We start from the raw sequence: 9,946 nt of genomic DNA, 5'->3' as shown, positions 1-9,946 counted from the left end.
ATGAGGGTGGAGAGGAAGGAAAAAAATTTGGAACCCCAAATTTTAAAAATAAAAGTTAAAAAAATTTTGTTTTCACATGCAACTGGGAAATAAGATATACAGGAAATGGGGTATAGGAATCTATCCTGCCTTACAGGAAAATTGCATGGGAAGGTGATAAGGAAGCCGGGGATAGATAGAAGGGAAGGCAGATTAGGGGTATTCAGAATGCATGCAATTTTGGGATGGGAGGAGGAATGAGATGGGGAGAAAATCTGGAACTCAAAATCTTGTGGAAGTGAATGTTGAAAACCAAAAATAAATAAGTTGATTTAAAAAAAATAAAAAAAAAGAGAAAGATGGTATCTAGGCTTTTTTTTTTTGATCATTGAGGTAGTCCAATAATTTTTAAATTATCTCTCCTGGATCTATTTTCCAGGTCAGTTGTTGTTGTTTTTTTTCCCAATGAGATATTTCACACTGTCTTGTATTTTTTTATTCTTTTGGTTTTGTTTTACATTGTTTTGTTTTTTCATAAAGTCACTAGCTTCCAATTGCTCCATTCTCATTTTTTATTTTATTTTCTTCATATTTTCTTCATGTTTTCTTCAATGAGCTTTTAGACTTCCTTTTCCATTTGGCCAATTCTACTTTTTTAAGGAACTCTTCTTCTCATTGGCTTTTTTGGACCTCTTTTGCCTTTTGGGTCAGGCTATTTTTAAGGTGTTATCTTCCTCCAGACTGCTCCCTGGGCCCCTCCCCTTTTTAAGTGCAGATTGCTAAGTCAGTTATATTGCTCCTGTGCTCCCCTTCCTGTCAGGGTCCATTGCAACCACACAGAAGAACATACAGGAAATGCTGATGGCTTGGGAGCTTTATTGATCGATCATCTTTCAGGGTAGCCAAAGCCAGTGCCAAATGGACTTGTTACACATGAAGGGCTCATGTCCAACTCTCTTCCAGGAGATACAGCATTGACTGAAAATAGATGATTTACTTCATAATCTATTAATGGGACCTTCACCTCCAAGGTGGATGACATAACATTAGTAAATCTCAGTACAGTGTTTGGTTTATAATAGGCACCATTGAAATGATCATTCCCTTTGCCTTCTGCTTTCCTCTTGAGATGAATGAAAAGCCCAAATAATTAGAATCAATTTATTAATTAGGCTAGCTGATAATCAATAAATTGATGGTCAGTGGCCTTTCTTTGTAACCAAAGCCACGGAGATGGCTTTGAATGCTTAAATTCCTTTGGGAAAGGAGGTGCCCTGACAGGTAAAAATCAACTCTGATTGGTGAACAATTAATGTGGGGGGTAGATATTTTAATGAGGAGGTCAGCTAAAAGTGTTCAGTTCTTCCTGCTGAGAACTTGGCTTGATCATGAGACTCAGTGGCCTCTGGCAATCTGGACGAAGGAATTCATCTCTACCCAGACCACTCTGGTTGGTTTTCTCCTTCATAAGTTGGTCAACATAAATTCTAACAGAGAGTCTACAAGGGCATAGACTTACTTCCTAAGAGCAAGAATTCACCGAGATTAGATTCTGTTTCTAAGGTCTTTGTTGGGTTGGCCAAAGATCAGGAAACATATACCCAAATGATTTGGGCAATCTCATCTATCAGCAATGTCCTTCAGATACTGACTGACTGACCTACAGGGGCTGGTCCCTGAATGAAGAAATAAAAGGAAAAAAATCTGCATCCTAATTTATTAACTGGTTATTAATATGGTAGGAAAATAATCATTTCTCTCACTCCCAATGAGTATGATGACTGGGAGTTCAGATGACCTCTCACTTCCAGCAGCTGTGATTCTGCTATATCCCTAAAACTGTAACATCATTGGGCCTCCTGGGGCCTTGAGGCCTTATTTTTAGCCTCCTAGCAATGCTAAAGCCAAAATCCAACTAAAGAGTACAAAGAAGAGATAGAGAGAGACAAACAGATATAAGAGAGACACAGAGAGAGACATAGATAGAATTAAGAAGGACAGAGGGAGAGAGAGAGAGAGAGACCTTTAATGAGGTCCATCAGAAAAGAGGAACTGGGGAATTCTTACCTAGAGGATGAAGATTCTAATCTAGTAGGAACAGAACCATCGTACCTGGAGTGTCAGGAGCATTATGAGCTCCAAAACATCCCAGTGAGTAATAATTACATCTCCACAATACAAACAGAATCCTTAACAATAATCATAAATGTAAAAATAATGCAATTATTCACAGAAATGTTACAGTGGGTTCTACTTGACATCTGTCCTAAGCTCGGAGGGCTCTGCTTGGACAGGAGGACATGGACTTCTCACCTCTTTGCAGTAGGGGTGAGAGAGAGAGAAAGGGAGAAAGCCTGCAAAGCCAGGCATTTCTACTCCATAGGCAGGAGAGGAAAAAAAATGTCTCCAGCTCCCTCTCTGTCAGGCTGGAGTATTATGGGCAGAAACAAAGGCAGGAGAAATGGTCAAAGCATAGACCAGCAGGCTGCTTGCTGCTTCATTAATAAAATGACAAATTCAGCCATAGGCCCCCTCTCAGCTCCATGTCCCAGGAGAAGGCCATGCTTTCTTTATTTTTCTGAAAGTTGGGGAAGGGAAAGAAGAAGAATTTATTAAAGGTCAACTATGTGATAAGCACTGTGCTAATTATTATACAGATATTATCCTTATTTGAGCCTTTGCCAGGACAAGTCTTGGAGTCTGGCCCTAATTAAGGAACAAGACTTCTGTCTCTGAACAGCATTGAATCAAACAGCGTCCTGAGCTATGTCTGTGAGTCTGTGATTAAAATATTCCCTTGATTACTGGCCTAGTGGGGCATGCCTGGTAAAGGGAATCCCTTTTCCAATGATCAGAAAGTGTCAAGTATTAGCTGCTAGAGAGATGGTTTAGAATATTGGGCCTGCAGTCAGGAAGACTTTCAAAATTGACCTCAAACATTTAATAGCTGTGTGACCCCGGCCAAGTCATTGTCTCATTTTCTTCAATTGTAAAGTGGAAATAATAATAACAGCACCTATCTTGCAAGGTTGTTGTGAAGACCAAATGAAAAAGCATGTGCCAGGTCCTTAGCACAGCACTTGGCACATTATTAGGCACTAGATAGATGTTTATTCTCTTCTCTGCCTCCTATCTTTGGGAAAATGTCTCACACCCTGTAGGTTTCTCCTATTGGGGCTTGGTTATATCTACCAATGAGTCAATCATGTCACTATGGGAGGAACTGAAGGCACAGCCAATCAGTATCAGTGATTAAGGATGACATGGACAAGGAGAGTTGGGTGCCACGAACACCCCATGACACTCCATGCATTGGTGACTGGTGGATGCTTATCATCATGCCCATCACATGAGCCATGACAAGAGGAGCTGAGGATGCCCTGTCACCATTCTGTTCCTGGACTGGGTGAAATATGGGACCTGAAACCACTGAGGAGACAGTGAGGTAACTGTCACTGGAGGATTCTTTGAGCCTAGATGGTTTCTAACAGTTGGGATATTCTAGAGGAGATTGTGGCTGTGTGTGTGTGTGTGTGTGTGTGTGTGTGTGTGTGTGTGTGTGTTGTGTGATACATATGTGCGAGATGCTGTGTCCCCTTCCACTGCTTTGGACTCAATAGGTTGTTTTCTGTCATATAACAAACACCCCAACTATACCTTCCCCCACACAGGGACCTCATCAGGAACTGGGTCATGCAGAGTGAGAGATTGGAATAGAGAGACACAGAGACAGAGAAACACAGAGATTCAGAGACTGAGACCTGGAGAAACAGACTAGAGACAAGAGAGGATGCTGAATCCCAGCTTTGACCTTTAGAGTCAGAGAAGTATTTAACTCACTTCCTATGATGGGAGTGGGAGGGGGAAAGGAGGGAAGCACTAGCAAGGAATGGAGGGGAAGGGAGGAATGGCTGAGCTGCAGTCTCCTCTGTTCAGGGGAGGGATAGAGGGAGATAGAGAAGACTTTGTGGATCAAGCCTGAGAGAAGAAGACAAGATAGGAGTCATGGCCCATGGAACCTTAAGAAGTCTGACTCCTGACTTTACGCCTTCATTTACAGAGATTGACAAGGAGAGGTCAGGGAGACAGGGTGCCTTAGATGGTGTCTTTCCTCTTCTTCTACTCTCCAGGACAGGGACAGTGGCCATTGGTTGGAATGGCCCTTTTTTGGGCTGGTGACATATGAGGCCCTGGACCTCCCTCTCCAGGCACAGTGAATCCTGCAGCCTCCAGCCAGCTAGGGGGTTCTAGAGTGCATAGAACATTGGGCCTGGCGTCAGGAGGATCTGAGTTCAACTCTAGTCTCAGATGCTAATATCGGGACCTTGGGCAAGTCACTGAACCTCTGTCTCCCTCAGTTTCCTCAGGTATAAAATAGGGATCATGAGAGCACCCACCTCCCAGGGATATCATGAGGATTAAATGAGATGTTTGTAAAGTGCTTAGTACAGAGCCTGGCATATTGTGTTTTCTTGGCAAAGATGTTGGAGTGGTTTGGCTATCTCCTTTTGCAGCTCATTTTATATATGAGGAAATGGAGGCAAACAGGGTGGAGTGGACCTGCCCAGGGTCACACAGCTAGTAAACATCTGAGGCCAGATTCAAACTGATGTCATCCTGATTCCAGACTGCAGTCTAATCATTGGGCAACCCAACTATGTGGCATAGAGGAGACAATTGTCACGTGCTTGTTTGTCACTTAGGGTTTAAGCCCTAGGCACTAACATAAGGAATGAGGGGAATCTTTGCTCCTCTCCTAGAGAGATGGGCAGGGGGGTGCTACAGCTGGGCCAGGAATAGGGGGCTCCTTTCCTGAGCTCCTCTGTGTGAACTTCTTATTCTTAGCCTCAGGATGAGGTCCTACTATGAATATTAAAAAAGAATAAAAATGTCCAGCAAATTTATTTATGAGGTGTTGGTGTGCGGGTGTGGTCGCCCCACCCCCAACTCCTGCTCATCCTCCAGGGCCCTCTAGAGGAGCACTCTGAGGGGCTCTATCCTTCTTTTATGTCTTTGGCTGCCCAGGAAGAAGTCAATGAGGGGGTTCACACTGCCGTTCAAGCAGGCCAGGAGCTGAGAGAGCCAAAGAGTCATGAAAACTATGTCGACAAGCTATGAAATTCCCCGAACCCCATGGCCAGGCCACAGCGCGGGAACAGAGGAGCGCGAGCAGGCCAGTAGCCGAGGGAGCCAATGAGGTTCAATGAAAATGCCAAAGAACCGCACAAGAGGTTGAATCCCAGGGGCCAGACCACAGAGCAGGAACAGAAGAACCGTGAGCAGGACCAGGAGGTAGAGCCTGGGGGGGCTGCTGGCGCTGGACCCTCAGCAGCAGAGTCAGGCTGGCCACAAAGTGCACGCAGGTGAGGACGAAAACCCACACGAAGTGGACCACGGAGAAGGCGCCTCAGAAATGGTGACTGCGTACAGAAACACAAAGGACAGTATCTGCCACCCCGAGCAGCCTTGTCAGAGCCCAGAGGACAGCGCACACCGCAGCAGACGAGTGCTTGGGACAGTGACATGAATACCAGAGGAGGAAGAGCACGGATGGACAGCGCTCGGTGCTGATCTCATTCAGGACGCTCAGGTCCACAGTGTAGAACATGCGTTGGAGGAAGGTCCTACTATGAATATTAAAAAAGAATAAAAATGTCCAGCAAATTTATTTATGAAGGTCAGAAAGGAGCAACAGAGGAAGGGGGCGTCGGCCCCGGCCAGGTTGAGTATGTAGACGGAGAAGGGGTTCCTAGCGATGCAGAGGCCCGGGATTCACAGGTCGAGGCTGTTCCCTACCAGCCCAACCAGGGCAATGAGCAGAGAGAAGATCCACATCCAGTCACTTAAGCGAAATTCTCAAGGAGCCTCAGCCACAGGAACTAAACTTCCATGCGCGCTTCTTTCCCTTGTGTTCTGAACATATTCCCACTACCTAGGTATAGGGGACACATCCATGGTGGCTGGTCCCAGCCCAAGGGAACCCAGCTCCTCTCAGATGCCCTGGGGACAAGAAGACACAGAAGTGCATCAGGGACTTTTCCAGAGACTTACTCCCCTCCCTCTTCTCAGGAGTTAGAGCCTCCTCTTCTCCATTCCCTCTCTAGCTGCATAGGCAACTAGGTGACACCACAGTGTACAAAGTCCTGGGCCTCGTTCATATCTAGCCTCAGACACTTACTATCTGTGTGATCCTGGACAAGTCACTTAAGATCTGTCTGCCTCAGGTTTCTCAACTGTAAAAAATTAGGCCAATAATAATAGTACCTATCTCACAGGGTTCTTCAGAGGATCAAATGAGGTAATATTTGTAAGGTATTTAACATTGTGCCTGGCACTTAGTAGGAGCTTAATAAAAATATTGTCCATTCTCCGTTTCCCCTCTTTCTTTCTTTTTTTTATTTAATTAATTTGTTTTTAGTTTCCAACAATCACTTCCATAAGCTTTTGAGATTTAAATTTTCTTCCTTCCCTCTCTGCCTCCCTCCCCAAGATGGTGTGCAATGTGATATGGGCTCTACATATACATTCCTTTTAAACATATTTTCACATTAGTCTTGTTGTAAAGAAGAATTAGAACCAATAGGAGGAACCACAAGAAAGAAGAAACAAAACAAAACAGAAGGAAAAAGAGCAAGCAGTATGTCTTAGATCCTTGCATTGCTGAGAAGAGCCAAGAGCTGAGCCTATCAAAGTTAGTCATTGCACAGTTTGGCTGTTATTGTGTGCAGTGTTCTCCTGGTTCTGCTCCCTTCACCCAGCATCAGTCCATACAAGTCTTTCCCTTCTTACATCAAAAAAGTATTCCATTATATTCATATACCACAACTTGTTCAGCCATTCCCCAATTGATGGGCATCCCTCAATTTCTAATTCTTTGCCACCACAGAAAGAGTGACTATAAATATTTTTGTACATGTGGGTCCTCTCCCCATTTTTATTATCCCTTTGGGATGTAGACCTAGAGGTGGTATTTCTGGGTCAAAGAGTATACATGGTCATATAGGCCTAACATCAGAGACTCTATTTACTTCCAGGCACCAAGAGTGAAGATTTCCCAAACTTTGGCCCCAAGAGATGAACTTCCCAAAGCCTTCAACTGCAGATAAGCTCCATACATGGGGTTTCTCTGGTAAATAGTTAATTTCTTTCTAAATACCTGCCTTTGCACAAAGACATTAGAGGAATTGCTTTTGGATTGGTGTAGTCCATTATCTCCAATCCACAGGTCTTTCCCATCCATCATCCTTGGGTACTTGAAGTCAGGAAAATCTGGATTCTACTTCTGCCTCTTACTAAATGTATGATCTGGGCAGTTAATGCAGCTTCTCTAAGCCTCTCTGATTTTCTTCATGTCTAAAATGGGGAAAACAGTAGCATGGTAGCACCTACATCCTAGGTATAATGAGGGAACTGTCTGATCTTGTGACAACTCATTAAGATTCTCAGTGAAGCCACTTCTAGATGTGCTTGATGGACTTTTATCTGCCATTTTCAGAGCATAGTCAGGGATTCCTTGAGTGGGTCCTCTTGGCTTCTGGTGTGATGATGAAATTCTCCTTTTGTTGGCATCAGTGCTTTGCATTGGTACAAGACAAAGTACACTGTCCATACTCTAAGGAACTGACCAATTTTCATGCTATGTGAAGTGCTTTGCAAACCTTCATGTTAGTTACAATTATGATTCCATGCTAAAAAATGTTTATTAACTTTTATCAAATTGCTCTTCAGAAACCCTGTTTATGCAGGAACACCTTCCTGAGCTATTTCCTAACCCCTCCCTGATCAGTGGGCATCATACTGCTGGCTGCTCCCTGGGCCTCTCCCCTGGGGTCAAATATTCCCCTTTCAGATCTAGATTTCTAAGTCAGTTATGTTGCTCTTGCATTCACCTTCCTGTTGGTGTCCACTGGAACCACACAGAAGAGAATACTAGAAATGCTAATGGCTTGAGAAATTTACTGATCATCTTTAAAGTAGCCAAAGCTATGCTAAATGGACTTGTTCCACATGTTGAGCTCACATCTAACTCTCTTGGTTACGCATCATTGACATCAAAATAGATTATTTCACATTCAAAGTTATAATTCCTATTTGGGATTTTCCCTTCATCCTATTTTTACTCACCATTGTCCTTCTCAGCCTCTCTTTTTACCCTATCCATATTACCTTATCCTCTTCCCTTATGTTCCTATTCCTATTCCCGCTAAAAGTCTCACCCTTATCCACTCCCCCACCCTCCTAAAGCTTAATCTATATAGCTTCCTAAAAGTCCCTACATCATCCTGTCCCCTCCTCCTATTTCTTTTAAGTTTAGAAGATTTTAAAATACCCTTTTAGATATTGATGTTGTTCCTTCCCTCTTTAACCCAGATCCAATAAGAGGGTGCCAGCACTACCAGCACTGCTTTCCCTGTGTTAGTTCTTCCTTTCACATCCCATTTGTATGAGATAATTGCTCCTTTTTACTTTTTCTTCCCCAATTTTATTTTTTAGAATCACCCATCATACTCAACTCAGCCCCTTTCTTTCAAAGTACCCTAGCAACCTTTCTTTCAAAGTACCCTAGCAATGATGGTAGTCTTAAGAATACTGGGAACATTTTCATATTTAAGAAGTAAACTGTTTGACCTTAATGAGTCTTTATAATTGGTCTTCAACATTTTCCATATATTCTTTTTGGATCTTCCATATTGATTTTTCCATTTCATTCTGCCCTTTTTGTCATAAACACTTCAAAGTAATTTAGTTCGTTAAATGTCCTCATTAAAAAAAAAATAAGGATTATGCTCAATTTTTCTGGGTAAGTTAAAATGGAAAATGGATAGCAGAATGGATTAAAAATCGGAATCCAACATGTTGTTTACAAGAAACACATTCAAAAATGGAGATACATACAGTGTTAAAATGGAGGGTTGGCATAGAATTTATTATACTTCACCTTATGCAAAAAAGGCAAGGGTAGCTATCATGATCTCAGACAAAGTTAAGGCTAAAAAAACTTAATTGAAAGATATAAGCAAGGTAACTATATTTTCATAAAACATACCATTGGCAATGGAGCAGTATCAATACTGAACTTACATGCACCAAATATAATAGCATCTAAAGTTTCTTAAAAGAAAAGTTAAATGAACTAGTGATGAAGGGAGATAGTAGCACTGAAATATCAGGGGAATTTAATATTTCGGTCTCAGAACTTGATAAATCTAACCAGAAATAAATAAGAAAGAAGTTAAGGGACTGAAATGAATTTTAGATAAGCTAGATATGATCGATATCTGGAAAGAATTGAATGGAAAAAGAAAGAAATACACATTTTTTCTTAGCAATTTATGATACCTTTACAAAGATTGAACATGTATTAGGGCATAAAAATTTTATAGTTAAAAGCAGAAAAGCAGAAATATTGACAGTGTCCTTTTCAGAGCACAATGCAATAAAAATTGTATTCAATGAGGGACCACAGAAACATAGATTGAAAATGAATTGGAAATTAAACAATCTAATCTTAAAGAATGAGTGGGTTAAAGAACAAATCATAGAAACAACAATTTCATTGAAGTGCCAATAATGAAACAACATACCAAAACCTATGAGACACTGTAAAAGCAAGAATTAGAGGTAAATTTATATCTCCAAATACTTGCATCAATAAAATAGAGAATGAGGGGGCAGCTAGGTGGTATAATGGATAGAACACCAGCCCTGTAGTTAGGAGGACCTGAGTTCAAATCCAGCCTAAGACCAAATGCTTGACGCTTAGTAGCTGTGCGACTCTGGGCAAGTCACTTAACCCCAATTGCCTAAAAATAAAAAAATAAAAATAAAAATAAATAGAGAATGAGCAGACCAATGAATGGGTTATGTATTTAAAAAAGTATAAGAAGAACAAACTAAAAATCTTCAATTAAGCACTAAATTGGAAATCCTGAAAATTAATGATGAGATTAATAAAATTGATTGTAAA

The 9,946-nt window shown here is 41.7% G+C and overlaps 1 pseudogene; it reads right to left on the bottom strand.

Annotated features, from left to right (window-relative positions):
- Positions 1–4,884: 4,884 nt before the first annotated feature.
- On the bottom strand, positions 4,885–5,814 carry LOC110197160 (mas-related G-protein coupled receptor member X2-like; annotated as a pseudogene).
- Between the last annotated feature and the right edge of the window lie 4,132 nt (positions 5,815–9,946).

This window comes from Phascolarctos cinereus, unplaced genomic scaffold, assembly GCF_003287225.1.
Source record: "Phascolarctos cinereus isolate Bilbo 61053 unplaced genomic scaffold, phaCin_HiC Scaffold_9;HRSCAF=440, whole genome shotgun sequence".
Classification (NCBI taxonomy): domain Eukaryota; kingdom Metazoa; phylum Chordata; class Mammalia; order Diprotodontia; family Phascolarctidae; genus Phascolarctos; species Phascolarctos cinereus.
The sequence above is the reverse complement of the archived record's forward strand: the minus strand, read 5'-3'. Positions and strand labels throughout refer to the sequence as shown.